This window comes from Acinonyx jubatus, chromosome A1, assembly GCF_027475565.1.
Source record: "Acinonyx jubatus isolate Ajub_Pintada_27869175 chromosome A1, VMU_Ajub_asm_v1.0, whole genome shotgun sequence".
Classification (NCBI taxonomy): Eukaryota; Metazoa; Chordata; class Mammalia; order Carnivora; family Felidae; genus Acinonyx; species Acinonyx jubatus.
In genome coordinates, this window is record NC_069380.1 from 206,929,081 (window position 1) to 206,947,948 (window position 18,868).

The 18,868-nt window shown below is 37.0% G+C and overlaps 1 protein-coding gene across 4 annotated transcripts in view; it reads right to left on the reverse strand.

Moving 5' to 3' along the window:
- Positions 1-14,297, reverse strand: part of NIPBL (NIPBL cohesin loading factor) — a 197,297-nt gene extending 183,000 nt beyond the window's left edge. For 2 of the 4 annotated variants that reach the window (XM_027075474.2, XM_053201407.1), the window contains exon 1: positions 13,857-14,297. The gene's annotated coding sequence lies outside the window, so the exon portion shown is untranslated. Of the gene's footprint in view, positions 1-1,289; positions 1,340-13,856 lie in introns of all 4 variants that reach the window. The other 2 variants (XM_053201406.1, XM_053201408.1) reach the window with 2 other exon arrangements.
- Between the last annotated feature and the right edge of the window lie 4,571 nt (positions 14,298-18,868).

Below are 18,868 nucleotides of genomic sequence, written 5' to 3' on the forward strand. Positions count from 1 at the left end.
AAGGCATATACAATTCCTTCATAATCTGGACTATGTCCCTCTCTGTAGCTTCAAATCTTTTTGGCACGCTCCTTTTCCAGCCCCATACTCTGATAATCTGAGCATCTGCAGTTTCCAAAATGGAACTGTTGCCCCGGGCTCTTAAATCTAATTAATGACTTTCAAAATTTAGTTTACACCTCATCTCTAGTCTAAATTAGGTGATCCCCCTCAGTCCTGCTCTCTTTGTGAATCTTGATATTGTAATATAATCTTTGTTTAGCTGTCTATATTAGACTTTAAGATCCTTGAAGGCAAGGCTAGCATCTTTTATTTCAGCATCTCTAATATCTTATAGTTCCTGAGACACAGGAAATGCTCAATGTTTGATGAATAAGTGAATATGAGATCATTGCCATGTCCATATCACATTAGATATTTCTTATTTCAAATATTAAGAGTAAGTACTAGGACCTACCTAAAAATTTATTTTTCTTTCTAGTACATTCCAATCTAGAAATTTTCTTACCTTTTTTTTTCTACTAATAGAAGATTGATGATCTTTTAACTACAACTGTATCTCTAGGAACTACTCCTTTTTTTCATTTATCTAAATTCCTTTTTTATACCTTTGTGTTTTTACTAATCCATAAAAATCCTAAAACCTGGGACCACCCAATAACCCCTTAAGCTTATAGTTGAAGAAATGAGCTCAATGACTTGAATGTCACTTGGTTAGCAACTAGTTTAGATTAGATTCTATGCTAATTTCACTATATAATACCTCCAAATGATACATCCAGCTTGAAAAAGCTTAGGGCCTTCATCATCAAGGAGTTCAAAAATATCTTGGAAAAAAAAGATCACATCCACAATAGTGGGCAAGAGGAGCAGTTAAATGACCCAAGAATAATCTTAATAGGGAATTTGCATCTATATGAAAAAAATGCATTTACTGAATGAATTAAAACATGAATGAAAATACTGACTATGGAAAGGTAAAACTATTTTTGGAAATATATATTAAGAGCCATAAAAATGTTCAAACCTTTTGGCCCAACTTCCACTTATTAGATTACAACTCTAAGTGAATAAACTCCCCAAAGGGCACAAGGGCAGTACATATAAAGATGTTCCACTGTCTTATTTTTATACAGGAAAAAAAGTGAGAGCAAATAAAATGTTCAACAGAATGACTTAGGAAATTATGGTTCATTCTCTGACAAAATACTGGGTAACATTTTTTAAAGTTTCTAAAAAATTATTATTATTTAAATAATCTCTACACCCCATGGGGGGTTCAAACTCACAATCCCAAAATCCACTGTCACATGTCCTCAGACTGAGCCAGCCAAGAGCCCTGGGGTAAAATTTTAAATAATTACGAACACCATTAGGAAATTAGGAAAATCTTAATGAGACAACCTTAAGACAAAACAAGTCTATGTATGTATAATTTAAACCATGAATACATATTTAACTAAAATTATATTCATATATTTTTATTAAAAAACTAGTAGGAAAAACATAAAATATGAGATTATAAATATTTTTCTTATTTTCCAAATAGCATGTAGCTTTTTCCTACATTGCTTCTACAATTGGAAAAAAGGGGGAAGTCTTTAACTTTGAAGTTCTTAAAGGATTTTACATTCTAAGTTCCACAATTTAGCCTTACTTAACATACCAGAAAACTATAAGTGGTTTTAGTTTCCAAGAAAACTAAGAGAATGGAGAATTGCTGAACTATGAAGTTTTTATAAAGAATCACTAAAATCATATGATAATTCATGTAGGTAACAGCATGGCTCAACACCTAACAGCATATTAGAGACTCAGATACTGAATTTCATCCTAGGTCAGTCACAAACAAACTTGTTGCAAATTGTAAGTCATTTTAAATTCTAGTTTTTATGCCCCTTCATCTGAATACTGAAGACATGCAATGACACTCTGACATACACTACAAACCTTGAATAACTGCAAAAGACTGAAGAACTATAATATTTCTCTCCCTTTCCCACCAACTCTCAATTGGTTTTTGCAAGTCATTTTAGCCTTGAGCCTACAAATTTATCCCATAGCAATGAAGACAGAAGTACAGAGGCAATACTTGAAACCAGAAGCAAATCTGAAGCAGGAATAACAGTAGAAAGAATCCAAACCACCTGCATACAGATTTTTCTCTTATCCAGCTAAGCAAACCTAATTGTCCAAATATAAGCAATTAACTAAATTATACCAATTCTTTGCTTTAAGTGTTTTCCCACCTTTTCTGGGCTTTGTGTTTTCTTTCTTCCATCAAATTTACTCAATGTTTAACAAACCCCACCCATCTTCTGTCACTCAAATTAGTCCTACATCCCCAAACTGAAATATAATTCAAATTCCTTTATTCAACAATTGTTTGTTGAGTGCTGACAATGTACAAGGTACCAGAGACTCCAAGACAGGATTCTCCTGTCAGTCTTTGTAAATTGCCTTTTGATTGATCTCATTTTCTCAAAAACATGGTAATTAGCACTACAGCACAACATAGCACCTATTATTTCTTTAGTTATAAACTCTGGATATAGTGAAGACATGTTTGTTTTTCAAAATAACATCACATTGTAGTGTGTCCTTCACAAAAGAGATACTCAGGGTTATTTAAACCAATAACTCTTAAGTAGATCCTTTTGTTGAAATGGAGAACGAAGGAGACAACTTCTTATTCTAAGGAAGAAACATTGTAAATTATACAAAACCACCAGCAATAACTTCACAAGCAAGTAATATAGTTATATCTGACTCTTGCCATTAAAAATGTCTGAATGCCTAGCAACCGAATGGTATCATATCCCATTGTATTTGTTTCTTTAATATTGTTATCTGCAATAAAAGTGAAAGTTATTCAAGTGAACTTGTTTCTATAGTATAGGAGAAAAATATTTTTTAAAAAAAGAGGAGGAGATGGAGAGAACCTGAGCAGGAGAGGGGGAGAGGGAGAGAGAATCTTAAGCAGGCTCCATGCCCAGCACACAGCCTGATGAGGTACTCAATCTCACAACCCAGACAACATGACCTGAGCCAAAGTCAAGAGTCAGACACTTAACCAACTGAGCCACCCAGGCTCCCCAGTAAAGTTAATTTAAAAGTCCTCATTTACCCTTTCCTCCTACAGTCCCATTTTCTTCTCAACTCTTGACTCTGCTCCTTAACACATCAACACAGTATCAAAATAAACATACACATTTATGAATTATTTTACTCTAAATGTAAGGTATGGAAGGATAAAGGTGGCATTTAAACTTTTCTAGTCAATATATACTGGGTTGTCCGTCAGAAGCCTAGATTTTTAGATATAGTGGAAATGTGCACAGAAGACAGTCTCATTTAGACGATAAAGCATGAATGTTAATAAAGATTACACCTTAATTTTAGTTTTTTAAATTGTTTTTGGTCATCTCTCTACCCGTGGAGCTTGAACCCACAACCCTGAGATCAAGAGTCACACACTCTTCTAAATAAACCAGCCGGGCACCCCTACACCTTAATTTTAAATACCAGAGCCCAAGCATATAAAAAAATACCCTAACTAAATACATCTTCCACAGCTATCTCTAAGTCTTCTTAAAATGAATGCGAGAAGTTATTCTGTCTGATAAGCTGTATATACATGCCTACTCTAAGAATCTAAAACAGAAGAGGGATGAATTCAAGTGATATGCAGAGGTGTTATGAATGTCAGAACTGGATGGACAACTGGATTGAAGGTACAGTAAAGGAGAAGGGTGAAGCATTATCACCAAATCTCCAATTTAGGGAACTGAGTTGATGATGGAAACATTCACCTACTTCACATAGTTGTAAGAACAGTTTTTTTCTTTTGGAGGGCGGGGAGAGTGGTGAGAGTAGGGAAAAATTGAGGGATGAGTTCAGATTTATATACTTTTGAATTTAAAGTATTTATAAGACATTAGGAGGTACCTAGACAGATGGATCTGTCTCAGGAAAATACATCATTCTGGAGGCAGATTCCTGAGTCATCAGCATACAGGTAACAAGCATATAAAAAGTCATATAAATAGATAAGATCAACAGGAAGGGATAACAGAGTAAAGAATATAAAAAACCACCTCAGGAATACCAAGATTTAAGGGGTGGGCAGAGGAGGAAGAACTAGCAAGAGTCAACAAATGACATATTAAATACACAAGGGAAGAAAAAGAAGAGACAGATATCCTGAACCCAAGGAAAGAAAGGTTTCAAAAAGGGAGTGGTGAAAAACAAAAAAGGTGGTCAAATAAAACGACCAGAAAATGGCCCTTTTCTCATTATCTGCCCCAACTTTCAGTAAACAACACTGCTTCTTTTTTTTTTTTTAGGTTTATTTATTTTTGAGAGAGAGAGAGAGAGAGAGAGAGAGAGAGAGCGCGCAAGCGAGCACACAAGCAGGGGAGGGGCAGACAGGAGGAGAGACAGAATCCCAAGGAAGCTCCGCACCATCAGTGCAGAACAAAACGTGGGGCTCAAACTCACAAACTGTGAGATCATGACCTGAGCCGAGATCAAGAAACGGATATTTAACCAACTGTGCCACCCAGGCACCTTCTAACTTAAAGCATTAAAAGAGAGGCACCCACTGTTCTTCACTATAACCGATGCTCTATTTTTAGTATAAACAACAAACATTAAACTTACAGTAAAATGTAAACTCAGTTTTTGGTGAGTTATTATTGTACCATCCCTCATATCTTATTCTAGTTTTTATGTACTATATGTTCAAAATACATGATACTACCTATCTTAATTTTGATGAAACAGAGGGCACTGCATATTTTACCTGGTTAGTGGAACATCTAACATGATAGAATTAACTAATAAAAACAAATACCACTTAATAATAATGTCAATTACAAATTTTTTGAAGGGGTAAAAATAGGCAAGTAAAATTATATCAAATAATAAAGCAGCTGCAAAATCTGAGAAAAATATCTAAAGTTGTTTAATCTTTTTTGACAGTAGTACCAAAGGTAAAGGGTATTCTAAATCAATTTCAAAATGAAGTCACCAACAACTACTAATACATGCAACGACACGGATGAATTTCAAAAGCCTTTTACTAAGCGAAAGAAACCTACCACAGAAGACTACATACTGTATGATTCCTTTTATACAACATTCTAGAAAAGACAAAACTATAAGGACAAAAATTATATGCGGTTACCAGGAGCTGGAACAGAAGTAGGAAACTGATTACAAAAGGACATAAGGCAACTTTTTGAAGTGATGAAAACATTGTTTGAGTGTGGTAGAAATTGCAAGACTACATGTTTGTCAGAATTCATCAAACTGTATACCTAAAACAGTGAATTTTATTGTGTAAATCACACTTCCAATAAGCTTTACTTAAATTTAAAAATAATTTCAGTCATCATATCACTATTTTATGTGAATAACATTTTTAACATACTGATATGTATTTCTCATTACAGGTAACTTATCTACATTGTTGTTATACACAATACATAAATTAGAATTAACAAAGAAAATTAAAACTGTAATAAATCAACCTTGGGTTTAAAACAAGTATTTGGATACTTTCCCTCAGTATCTTACTCGCAATTCTATTGTCCAAAGGACTGAAACAAAAAACCCTTCCTATAACTTTACCATCCTTACTAACAATTAAAAAAGGAACCCTGTTTTAAGTTTTTCTGTGATTTACTTTTACACACAATTTGTTATGTGTGTACTGTTAAGGATGTATGTAAATAAAATATTCTTACCCAAAAAGCAAGATGCCTTAAGAACACATATATAGCTAAGAAGATTATATTTCAAGATTAGCATAAACATATACTTGCCACTCACTAATCTTAGATTTAGAAATGTATCTTTAGGAAATATCACATAGCTCCGTTCTAATTTGTTCAACAAAAACGTTGAATATCTACAAAACAGGAAAAGCACCGTAATGGTACTACAGACATAAAGATAAAAATAATACAAGTCTCCTTGCTCTCATATAGCTGGTGGTTTACTATGGCTGACAGACACAGGAACAAATTTTATCCAAGAGATACAAGTAATAAACTAGCAAATGCTATGACATGGAATAACCAGAGAAACTTCCATGAAAAAGGCATGCTTTCTTTTTCTCCTTAAGAGAAATTTCTGGTCTGTGAGTAGATGTTTTGAGAAGTAACACAAGTCTACAGAAGAAAGCAAGAATGCTGCACAAATATACATTTTCACAGTTAATATCAATGCTTTCTCACTAGCATTATGAACTTATGAAAATCTCAGAATTTGAGGCCTTTCAAACTGCTCAAGTTTTCATCAAGGAAAATATTACAGAACTAGCCACATCAACACCATCACCTGTACTCACTGTGCTATAAAAATTTTTTGCTTAGGACACTGACACAGAAAGGAAGAAACACATAAGAAAAGGGAAAGAGGAAAAAGATTGATAAAGTTAAGTAAAAAGCTAGCTTAATAAAGTTAAGTAAAAAGCGTATGTCATGTGTGTCTTTCAAGATAACCCAAAGGTGGGTTATGGCATAAATACTGCATTCTTAATTCTTTTCTCAAAGGGGAAAGAACGATAATAGCTTTTAGGGCATCACACTTCAACTTTCAACTTTAGAGTTTTCTGAAGCATAGGGCAGAACCTTGGCGGGGGGGGTGGGGGGGTGGGAGGGGGGAACTGTCATGTGTATCAGTTTTTTAAGAACAGTATTTTAAAGGGGGGAAGTTATGCCCAATTTATACTCATAGAAAATTTCAATTTGGTCATCACCAAGGGAAAACTAAACTACATACAGCCTAACTCAGATGATCAATTTCTTTTGGTGGAAACTGGCAAGCCACAATGCTATCAGATAAAGACAACTAAAAGCAGGTTTAAAAATCCTGAAAAGGTTGCCAAGTAGAAGTGTTGAGAAAAGTCAGTGATGTATTTTACTTATTAGGATTAATTTCAAGGACAATTTTTGTTTTGCAAATTAAAAAATTAAATATAAAATCATAAAGATTAATATTTTTAGAGTCAACTATAGTTTAAATTGTAATAATTCATTAGTGTTTCAAGCACTGTAAGTTTTTAAGGTATCTAGAATCAGTGACCAGTTAAAAAACAGTACTCTTTAAACAAGTGCACATATTATCAGCATAGGACCAAAAGACTGAGAAGTACAAGTGACTCAAATAACTCCAACAAAAAGGAATCGAATATTTCAAAATTGTGTCACAGCTTCTGAATTTCTCAGGAGAGGTAAAAGTACAAAAAACTTTTAATAAATTAACTGATACTAATTCCATGGTTTTACATACTGAAAATGTTTCCTTCTTCTGCCAATGGACAAATCTATACAAAAGAAAACTTTAAAGGTTTGGTATGTTCAAGTGAACTGATGTGACACACACGTAAGATGGCAAAATAATTTAGTTACATAAACTATGTTGGAGGTTTGATGTATCCTTGGGAATTCTTTTTTTAAGTTTATTTATTTATTTTGAGAGAGACAGAGTATGAGTAGGGGAGGTACAGAAAGAGAGGGAGAATACCAAGCAGGCTCTGTCCTCTCAGCGCAGAGCCTGACGCAGGGCTCAAACTCAGGAAACCATGAGATCATGACCTGAGCCGAAACCAAAAGTCAGATGCTTAACCGACTGAGCCACCCAGATGCTCCTCTTGGTAATATTTTTTAATGCTTGACATTTTTAGAAGAAATAACTTAATCACAATAATATAAAAATAAAGTGGCTTTTCCCATTTTACCAATTTCTGTAAATATAGCTTGCATATATTTAAAAATAAATATCCTTCTTAAAGGCACACTTGTGTATATACATTTTGTACATTACACGAGGTGTAAACTAACAAGGTATTTTACAGAAAAGACTGTAATCAAATAATCAATCATCTATAACTAACCAAAACAGTTCAGAATTCCTCTTTGTGACAGAAAAAGTGTCACTGCTTTATAACCAAGTCTATCCTTTTTATCAAAAAAATGTATTACAGGGACACCTGGCTGGCTCTGTGGGTAGAGCATGAGACTCCTGATCTGAACTCTGTGAGTCTGAGAGCCCCACATTGGGTATAGAGATTACTTAAAAAGTAAATCTTTAAAAAAGAAATGTATTATAAATCTTGACAAGGCAGGGTGGTAGAATTAAAAGACGTTTTAGAGTTAGACACATTGGGTTGGAGTCCTACCTCTAACACTTGCTAGATTTGTCACCCTGGTCGAGGTTCTTAAACATGATGAGCCTAAATTTCCTTGTCTGTGAAACAAGAACACATCGCTAACCTCATTGGGCAGCTAGGAGGTTCAAATCATGATACACAGTGTAGTGGTCAAGGGTGATAGGTAAAGCATCAACTTTGTGGAGTCCTTTCTCCGCTTTCTTCCACTTGTTAGCTATGAGAGCCTAGGCTAGTCATTTAATCATTCTATACACCTCTGTTTTCCCAACTCTCTTAGAATAATAAACACAACTAGATTCATATACCTTGAAGAATTGAGAAAATTCATGGTACATGGATATCGCTAATAACATTACATATTATAAATGTAAACCACTCAATATAGTGCCTAACACAAAAAAGATCTTATTAAATCTAAGTTCTCCTAAACTAACTTCTAAATTACTTTTACTGTCTCTAAAACTCAAATTTACCCCTAAAGATAAAGATTTGCCATTAAGGATTAAAAAAAAGACTATCGCAAAGGCTCCAAAGGTTATCATTAAAGGAACCCCCTTAAGATTGTATGTAATAGCAAAAGCTCTAGAAAAAGCACACAATTTCCCAAGTTGATGACTTTGAAAGGATTAACATTCTTTTGCTATAAAACGCTAGAGTTTTTAAAAATTATCAGTCATACTGATTTATACATCATCTACTACACAATTGATTACACGCATTTCTATAAATGAAATCACTCTCTAAAGCCAAATTTTCCCTTTCTAAAAATAGATGCTATGACAATTTCAACTCAAAAATGAAAAACTTAAAAGAAGTAAAAATGACACAGACTGCCTAACAAATATAAGATGGTAAAGATCTAATTTCAAATATTATATAGGATATACAGTCTGCATTATATTTTAGTTCTTTGCCCCAACCACACAAGTTCCTTGCATATATGACTTATAAGTAGTGAATTAACTAACCAAAAAATATGAAGATTTTACTAAAACTAGAAATGTGGAACCCTAAATTCTTGAGAAAAAAATATAAATCAGACTGACCATTTACTAATTATAAGACAATGGGCAATTTTCTAACCTTTCCAGCCCCATTACTTCATCTATAAATTGTGGATAACAGTTTCTATTTCCTGAGCTCATTATTTTAAATGAAGTAATATTATAGAGTCATACTTAACACAATTTCTGGCAAATTATAAGCCCTCAAAATCTTATCTAGCTGGCAATGTTGCATTAAGAAATAATCTCTCCTAAAAATATCACTTTGGAAATAAAAAGAAATATGCCTTAAAACAAGGCAATCTGACAAAACTCAATTAAAATGGACTCTAGATTTACACCAAACAAAACAATGTACAACACAAATATCTATAATCACTTTTTACTATCTACCTGGGAAAAAATTCTAAGCACATAAAATACTTTTTAAAATTACAATGATAATTGCTTTTTAAAATTGCTTTTAAACCAATCAGAAAACACTAAAATTCCACGCTATAAAAAAAACTTTCAGGAGTAATTATGAATTGTTTACTACAACTATGGTTAATTGACTTACACTCTTTAGGAGAAACATAATGTAAATAAATTCAGTCATTCAAACACCAAACATACCCACAAGGTCAGCCTTTCTAATTTAAAAGTACTAGTTTCATACCTGGAAAATACAACCAAGAGACAGGTATCATAGCTCCCCTAAAAGAAGAGGAAAAATCACCCTGGACTCAGATAATTGAAAAAGCCACATAAGGTATCAGTGTCAACACTAAGCAACAGCAATACCTAGCTTTGTGACCAGAGCGCACACTTTTGTTAAAACAACATAATCTAATAAACAAACTTGTAAGAGTAAGGGAATCCCTTATTCTCACTCACTACATGAACCTACACAAATCACATGGCCTCTAAGTATCAAGATTTTCATCAAAAAATGGAAATGATGCCGAACACTTCTCTCACAGAGAAATGGGAATATTTAAAAATGAACTCAGGTCACCTTGAAAAAGAACCATTTCAAAAATTCAAAGAGCAATTATAAAGAACAACTGCTCTTTGCTAAAAAAGTATATTTTAAAATGATTTTTAAAGGCTATATAATACCATAAATTACCAGCAAAGTCAATTTAATATGTTCAGGATATTAAAGTAAACATCTTCAACTAAACAGTTCATTACCAGGTTTCCATAAAGTTCCTAGTCAGTAATTTCCTATTCACTTTATAGCAAATAAATGTGATCAACAACACTGAAGTTACATTTCTCAAAAAGGAATTTTTATTTACCTCATTCTTCCCAATCACTTCACATAACACTAAAATCTTATTTTAAAATTCCAGAATTACTCATAAATGATCCTTGTCCTAATAAGCAATGGGGTGGAGAAAGTTAAATAAAATCATATAAAATTCAAACTCTCTAGTTTTTATTTACTCTATCATTAATTTTTACATCAATATAGAGCAGGTCAAAATATGAAATAGATGGGTTCAAATGTTTCTACAGCAGTCTGATGAGAGATTGGTACCAAAGAATTACATATGAAATTAATATAGGAAGTCTTAAAAAACACATGTTTGTGTTAGGTAGTCTGGCACCCAATAAAGAGGATTACATATCTGAATTGGTATAACTTTGCTCACAGTATTTTTGAAATTTAGTAATGATCACTCTGCAGAAAACTAAAACCTGGTTTACTATCATCCTAAGTGAAAACTTTCACTTTTCATCCTCAAAAATAATCTCAAATAGACAGTCTTTCTTTCTTCAAATGTAACTTTTTACTTCTTAAAGAGGGCAGTATAAAGATCCCTAGCACAGGTTCAAAATGCTTTCCAATAACTTCAGTAAACAAATTGTTGAATGACTTTCAAGAAGCAGCATCCTATGTACTCTTCTCAAAACACTAAAAATAATTATTTAATATTCAATGTTAATTTGATTCACTAGACTTTCACCACTTTAGAAGTGCTTTCTTTTCAAGTAATTATCACAAGTTATTTGTAACTCAACAGACTCGAGAGAAACAATAAACCACACTGTTGAATAAATACTAGGAATTACTTCTCCAAATAATATAACTAACATTAGAAGCCTACTGGAACACTTATAGTGTCTTCTTTCACTAAATTAAAAAATAATGATAATAACAGAAATACAGAAATAGCCACTAGCGACTATCCCAACCAATACAGGGGAGGTAGAGCAGAGTATTCATAATCTCCAGGGAAATACAAATTATTATTCCTTCCAACTAAATTGTCAAAAAATTTTAAGTTCAAGTTTAGGTTTTGTTCGAGCTTTACAATGTTTTTTCCTTTAAAAATAACTTATTTAATTGGTTTGGACCAAACAACAAATATTTTCAACTTACTTTAAAATGTTTATACTACTTTAATGAAAGATATCACACAACCTATATTACTTACAGAACACTAAATATGTAGAATTGGTAAAATAAGATCTGGTAAGAACTAATTCATTTTAATTCCAAAGTCACAGGAAAAAAATCAATCACATAAACATATCTAACACACTGATTCAAACATCTGTGTAAGAAGGCTCCCCTTAACTATAAAACGCTAAAAATAAGTTGCTTCTGTTGATGAAAACTAAACAAGCAGAACTCCTCTTTTCCATTACCTTTAGTAGAAATATGTTCATCCTTTGACATATGTCTCCGTATTTTATTTAAATAAAAGTTGTAAAGGCATCACAGGTTCATATAAGGGCCTTTCAAACATTTACACTGAAAACCTTATCCACACCCCCCCTCCCCCCGCCGCTGGCCCCCAAACCCTCTGTTTAAGATATGAAGTGTTCCTCCCTTCTGTATTCCCTCTCCCCAACAAGCCCCCATTGGCATGCCCCCCCCCACCCAGTGTAGGCCTGAGGCCCTGTAGCAAACAGTGTCTAACAGGAGCAGGCAGCACAAAGACAGGAATGGGAGATTAGTGGGAGGGAGGGAGGCCGGGATTGGGGCTCAGCAGGAGCTTCAGGCTTTTTAAAATTCAAACTGCTCCCTGACCAATACAAATCACGGACACGCTACTGACTACTACACGGATTTATAGCATTAAAAACATGCCTAGTACGTGACAGCTATATTAACTTCACTCTTTTTAACATTTATCCATACGTTTGCGGGAAATGTGGAACAGTTTATTTTAAGCAGAGGGCTAAACTCAAAAATAACCTTCAGAAAAGTTACTTATTCTACAATGACTATAATATAACAAGACACAAAAAAATTCTAACCAATGTAACCCCCATCAGTAAAACAAGGGACTTTGTTGATCAGTGTTGCTTCATTCTAAGCAGTGAAAGTTTTCCTTCCCTGAATATGAGACAAAGTATCAAAATAGTCTAACACCAGGAACATTTAGTTTTCTAGGCAATTTGTATGGCTGAGGACTTTTAAATGGATTGTTCTTCCCTTATGCCAACCTATCTGACCAACGCCTCCATAAACAAGCTCTGAACACTTAACTTACTCATGAACTAGAATTTGTTAAGGCAGAACTGATATTTTTCTCTAGCATTTACAGATACATTTGACCTATTAAAATGACACCTCTCTCATTACACAGTCAAACATCATGGGCACAAACAGCCAATGACAATCCTGGGACCTCAAGAAGATCTGCCCTGACATGAAAGGATGGCACCTTCTACATTTTTTTTTTTAACCTCCCTGGGATTGTAAGCATAACTTAATTTCTATGCTTTTAAAGAAAATTGCTTTTACCTATACCTCGGTAAAATTCTCAAAACAGATAATATTCTTTGTATGCTTCTACACACTTAGATCAGGAAGTACCTGAGAATTGTATATACAGTCGTTTAAAATTGTCCTTACATAACGCACACAAATCTAAAGTGGCAGGGTAAACCTGTCAAGTACTTTACACTTGCCTTTGAATAAAAAGTCCATGTGCAACACACACTGTCAAACAACAACATAAAAACTCTTGGGGGGGGGGCATATGCAGTGTCTACCACACTATGGTTTTCTACATTAAATATTCATGTGGGCAATTTAATTCTTTAAAAATGAAAATGAGTCTTTATTAACTTTCTAATGTCCAAACAAGTTTTACACAGGACACGAATTGCCACTGGATCCGTGTCTGAGTATTTACATTTGTCTCACTAACTGAAACTACTTCCTCCCTTCATGGGGTCACAGGGGGAAGAAGGGGGGTTGTTTGTTTCACTGGGACGTTCCCCACTCCGGGACCAGGAAAGTTGTAAATATGGGGACGAACAGGGCACATTTGCTGTTAGTTGTATTGTTTCCGCCTCCTCACTAGCTACGGCTCTTCTCCCTGGCGAGGCCTGTCACCGACCAGCAGTAGCTCCGCTCAGCCCGGAGCTCTCCTAATCCCCGAGCTCAAGTAGATTCCGCTGGCCCGCGGCCTGCACTCTCCGCCGGGCCTACGCCTCCCCGGCCGCCCGGCAGGAGCCCAGTCCCCGCCACCGGAGCCGGCCGGGAGAGAGTACAAAACCACCGCCACCCAGGGCGGCTGCCACCGGAGAGGAGCGAACTCTAGACTCGCCCGTGGAGGAGACCTGGGGCCGCTAAGGAAACGGCGGGGAGGGGAGCGAGGAGGAGAGACGCTGAGGACCTGGCGCCGCCGCCGCCGCCGCCGCCGAAATAAAGAGCAGGAATTTACCTGGGCGAATCGGCGTCTGAATCCAAGGGGAGGCCGAGGCCGCTGTGGCGAGAGACTATAATCCGGGCCGGGAGGGGGGGTGGCTACGGCTCCTCTTCCGTCTCCTCAGTGCGGGGAACATGTAGAGCCGGGGGGAGACCAGCCGAGAAGACAAATCGCTGCTTCTTCTTCCTCCTCCTCCTCCTTCTCCCACATAGAAACACTCACAAACACCCGACCAGGGGCCCGAGCTACCGGGGGGGCATCGCCGCCGGCCCGGGAACCAATCCTCCTGTCGGCGGGGGCGTCCCTCCCTGCGGCTTGGTGGTGTCGGGTGAGTCGGTACCGACGGAGGGAGGGGGGGGAGGGCGGGGGGGGAAGGAGCCCTGTGTGTGTCTCTCTCTCGTTCCGTCTCTCCCTCTCAGAACAAAATGCCGACCGGAAGTGCAGCTGCAGGAATGACTCCCTCCGCCGGCGCCAAACACTAACAACCACCCCCTCTTCCCCACTCCACTTCCGCCACCGCCGCTGCCGCCGCCACTTGGGCTCGCGTCCTCGGCCGCGCCGCACCGCGCCGCGCCGCACCACCCCGCGCCCGGGCTGGCCGGGGCCGGCAGCAGGCGGCGGCCGCTGTCTTTTGCGCCCTTCTCCTCCTCAGAGCGACTGCGGATGTTGCCTTTAATTGTCGATCCTGCGGAGCGGCGTTTTCGCTGCGGCACGGACGGGCCGGCTTTCCCCGGTCTTTATTTTCCTGGAGGCCGACCGGAGCGGGGCCCGAGTTCGGTGGTGGTCTTGTGCGTGAGGGGCGCTCAGGCCCGGACCGGCTCGCAGGCCAGGCTCGCTAACCCAGCTGGTGGTCTTTAGCTTAGGAAGCCGAGCTCGGGGCGACCAGGTAGAGGACGCCCGCGTTTCGACGGCGACGGTGCATTTTTTAAATGGTGTCTCTGCAGTCTGGTGGATGGATGTATCGTACACCTCTCCTCTGGAGAGCCGGACTCTACGCCCGTCTCTGCATTATTTCTGCGGAGTAAGGACGCAGCCCTTGGAGGTGAAGAAGATTCCCGGCCGGATTGAATTGGAATCGTGTTGTGATGCTTTGGTTTCTGGAAATACGCGGTCTTTTTCTGGTGTTTTTGTTGGCGGTGGTCTTGGTTCTTGCCTAACTGTCGGGAGAAAGGCCTGTAGGCGACGCTGTGCGAACGAGGAGCTGGCCGGCCGCGGGCCCGGAGCGCGCGGGTCCGCGCCCCCCTCGAGGTGTGGGTGGAGCCGGGCGCGCGAGGAGAGCCGCCAGCCCAGACTCGGCCTGCCGGCGGGTCGTGGGCGAGCGCGGGGGGGGCTGGGGCCAGCCAGTTTCCAACGCCGTTTTCCTCTTTACACTTGAAACAGGTACTGCACGAGGCTGGAGCCCAGTGTGATTGTGTACAGTGCCATGCTTGTGGTCCCCTGTTGTAACAAACTTTATCATTCCGCAGTTCTGTTACGTTTGTGTAAATTAAGGGGGAGCTTTCGTTCAAGTAGAAAGTGCAGTAGGTAAGCGAATTTTACTCAGGCGGGACGAAATTTGTGTTCTATTTTAATGAATTTAGATTATACGTGAATTGCTTATGTATTTGTATATGTTCCAATACGCTTAAAGGGAAATTCTGCCTCTGGGTTATTCCATTTGCCTCAAAAATCACTCGGGAGACTAAATCAGTTCTTGTTACTCCTTTCCTCTAGACCCCGCAATGGCATTGCATCTAGCTCAGCGGAAAAGTCAGTCTTGACCGTGGCCTAAATTCCGCGCGCGGTGGGGTGGGGGAGAGGCTGCTCTGACCCCCTTGCCAGCAGGACTTCTGCCCTTGCTATTCGCCGTGCCAGTCTCGTTCTCCCAAGTATACATAGGGCTTGCTCCCTCACTTTCAGGATTTTGCTCAGATGTCATCTCGGGGCCTCCGTGGCCGCTCTGGAAACTGCGAGTCCCCTGTCCCCCTTTCCCACTTTATCCTTCAGGCATTCTACAGATCTTACGTGTTTATCTTATTACCTGTTTTTCCCCAGTAGAATGTTAAACTCCAGGAGGGCAAGAAGTTTTGTTTTTCTCCACTGGTGTTTTGTGGAGAAAATGATGTCTAGACCAATGCCTGACACACCAGTAGATGCTTAATATTTGGTTAATGAATAAATGACAATTATAAGGGCCCTGACCTCCACCCCCCACATGCACACACACCAATTTCTGTACTCTGGCCCTTTATAGATACACTTACATGCTACAGATAACTTTATGAAAGATTTGTGAAAACTGAAAAAAAAATCTAGGGAACAACCAAGTTTATTACAGAGTTCTAGAGAAGGGCACTACTTTACACATTCACCCTCCACAACACCAGAAGCCCACAAACTAGTGATAATTGTTTTTAGGTTTCTGTAAATGGGCTTGCTGGAGGACAGTTGATTGGTAGATCACATGATCATACTCATACTGAGCCAATTAGCTTTGCTCTCTTCCTGAATCACAAACTACTTCTTTATCCTGTCTGCCCTCTTTCTTGCAAAATACCTGCTAAATTAAAGTCTGTGAGAATTTGGTTGGCCAAATCCAGCACTACTGGAAAAGTTCATTCACCAAATATTTATTGGGCACAAAATGTGTACCACGCACGGTGATTGAAAAGGTGCATGTTTCTGAGGCTTTGTATAAAGGACCTCATATGGCTGCTTTGCTTGCTATTCATTTATGCTGTCAAGCAAAGCAAATGCTAGGGAGATTTATTTTTACAGTTTCCTTCTGAAGAAAAGATTCATTGAAAGCTTAGGTCATGGATAGAGTGGATATTTTAATTCACCTTTTAGTTTGCTGTTCATTACATTTACCTTATGCTAGCACTGGATATACCAATAACTTACGATTTTTCAAAACTGAAAAAAACTGAGGATTTTTATTTCCTATTATTGCCTGGGATAATAGACCGTTTAATGGGGTGCCTGGGTGGCTCAGTTGGTTAAGTGACCAACTTCAGCTCGGGTCATGATCTCGCAGTTTGTGAGTTCAAGCCCCGCGTCGGGCTCTGTGCTGACAGCTCAGAGCCTGGAGCCTACTTCCGATTCTGTGTTTCCCCCTCTCTCTACCCCTCCCCTGCTCACGCTCTCTGTCTCTGTCTCTCAATAATAAATAAACATTAAAAGAAATTTTTTTTAAATAGGCCTTTTAAAATAAGTAAGTACACCAGTAAACTAGAAACTATACAATAAGATTTTGGCCATGATATCCCAAATAATATTTCATGTGTTGAATTTTTGGAGGAGAAAAGACAGTCTTTATAACCATTAATACAAATAATTATATATTGTTTGGTAAATCCAACAGTCTGTTCATTGTAAGTTTACCCATTAATTTTAAGAACAGCTTTAAGTAATATACAGATGGCTCAGAATATGTTTTTCACTCAGTTTCAAAATAGTATTTCAATTTGCTTAATGAAGCACAATTATCTTCCTATATACTTTCTTAAATGTTACTGGTAAAGTTATAATTTTGCATGTCTAGGAAACAAAAGTCTTGGCATTATTGTAGCATTTAATTTAAAATTTCAGATATGTTATTTTTCACTTTCTTCTCTCATGTATTAAAGACTTACTAGGTGCTAATTAGCTTTATGATAAGCACCTCTTACGTACATTAGTGAATAAAAAAAGGTCTCTACCTTTAAGGGTTTTAAGTTGTATGTAGTTTATATTAGTTTTTTTCCAGACCACAGAATTAAATTGTTTCAATGCATATCAGAATATTTTTCTATTAAATCAGTTAGTGTTTTGCTTGCCTAAATTTAAGTATCCAAGTTAAGATCGTGTGTAGAATCTCTTAATCGAATCTTAGAGTTTTCTTGATTTGTCTTGTTTCTTGGTTTTGTTTTTTTTCCTTAATTATTTTGATCATCACCATTCATTTATTTTGCTTTTACATTTTTAAATCTTTATGTCCAAAATCAGTTGGCTTTATATTTCATTGTTATATCCTTGGTTTGTCAATAGTTTGTAGATAGCCCAGTAAACCCTTAATCTAACCTAATATTGTCCCCTTGCTTTAAGTACTGAGTTGCATTAATTTTATTTATTCATTTTATATTCTTGGATATTCTCATATGTATTCTTGGTCAATAAATTGTATAAGATTTAATAAAATATTTTAAATGGATTTTTAACTATTAAATATTAATATCAGCAGGAATTGGTACAATTGAGAAATTATGAATTGTTATTTTTTGGAAAACATCTTCAAGATAAGTACAATTTGCCATAAAATGACAGAAATGAAAAATTTTAGAAAATCATTTTTTAAAAGAAAAGTAAAGAACATGTAGTATGTATGTGTTTTGTAGACTATTTCACACTATCAAAATTATTTCATATTTAGGATAAATAAGTTACTTTTAGGGTGATTTACATCTTAAGAAACTTTAGTGAAGAGTTTGTAATAGATGTTTATTTGAGGGTGAGCTAAAAAATATCAAACAATAGTCTGTAAATATGTTCCTATTTCAAGTTTTCAAAGTAAATACCTCAATCAAATTTGTAAGAGTATCTATGAAGGTTATTTAACATATTTTATCCATTTTTGTTAAGATAATAGAAATTAATGGTCTTTCCCAGTGACTTTCTTCATCTTGGCCTCTCAAGAACAAGTTTTGTCCTGTCATTCGTTAATCCTTCTTACCTAAGGATTTTCTTTAAATTCATAGATTTTATTATTCATGCCATCCACTTATAATCCTATGACTTTCCTATATTTATGTTGTTGTGTATCTATACTTCATACTCCAAATAAAAGTAACTAATTTTACTACATTGCAGTTTTGTAATGTGCATTGCATAGGGTAAGGCCCTTAAAAAAATGCATGTCTGAAATATGATTTCATTATTTAGGGTCATCCACATCTTCATGAAGGCCTAATCTTAATGGAACCAATACATATGCTGAATGTGAGCCAGATAATTAAACTACACATGCATTTTAATCCTAAACCAACCTGGAATAACAGATTAAAAATTAC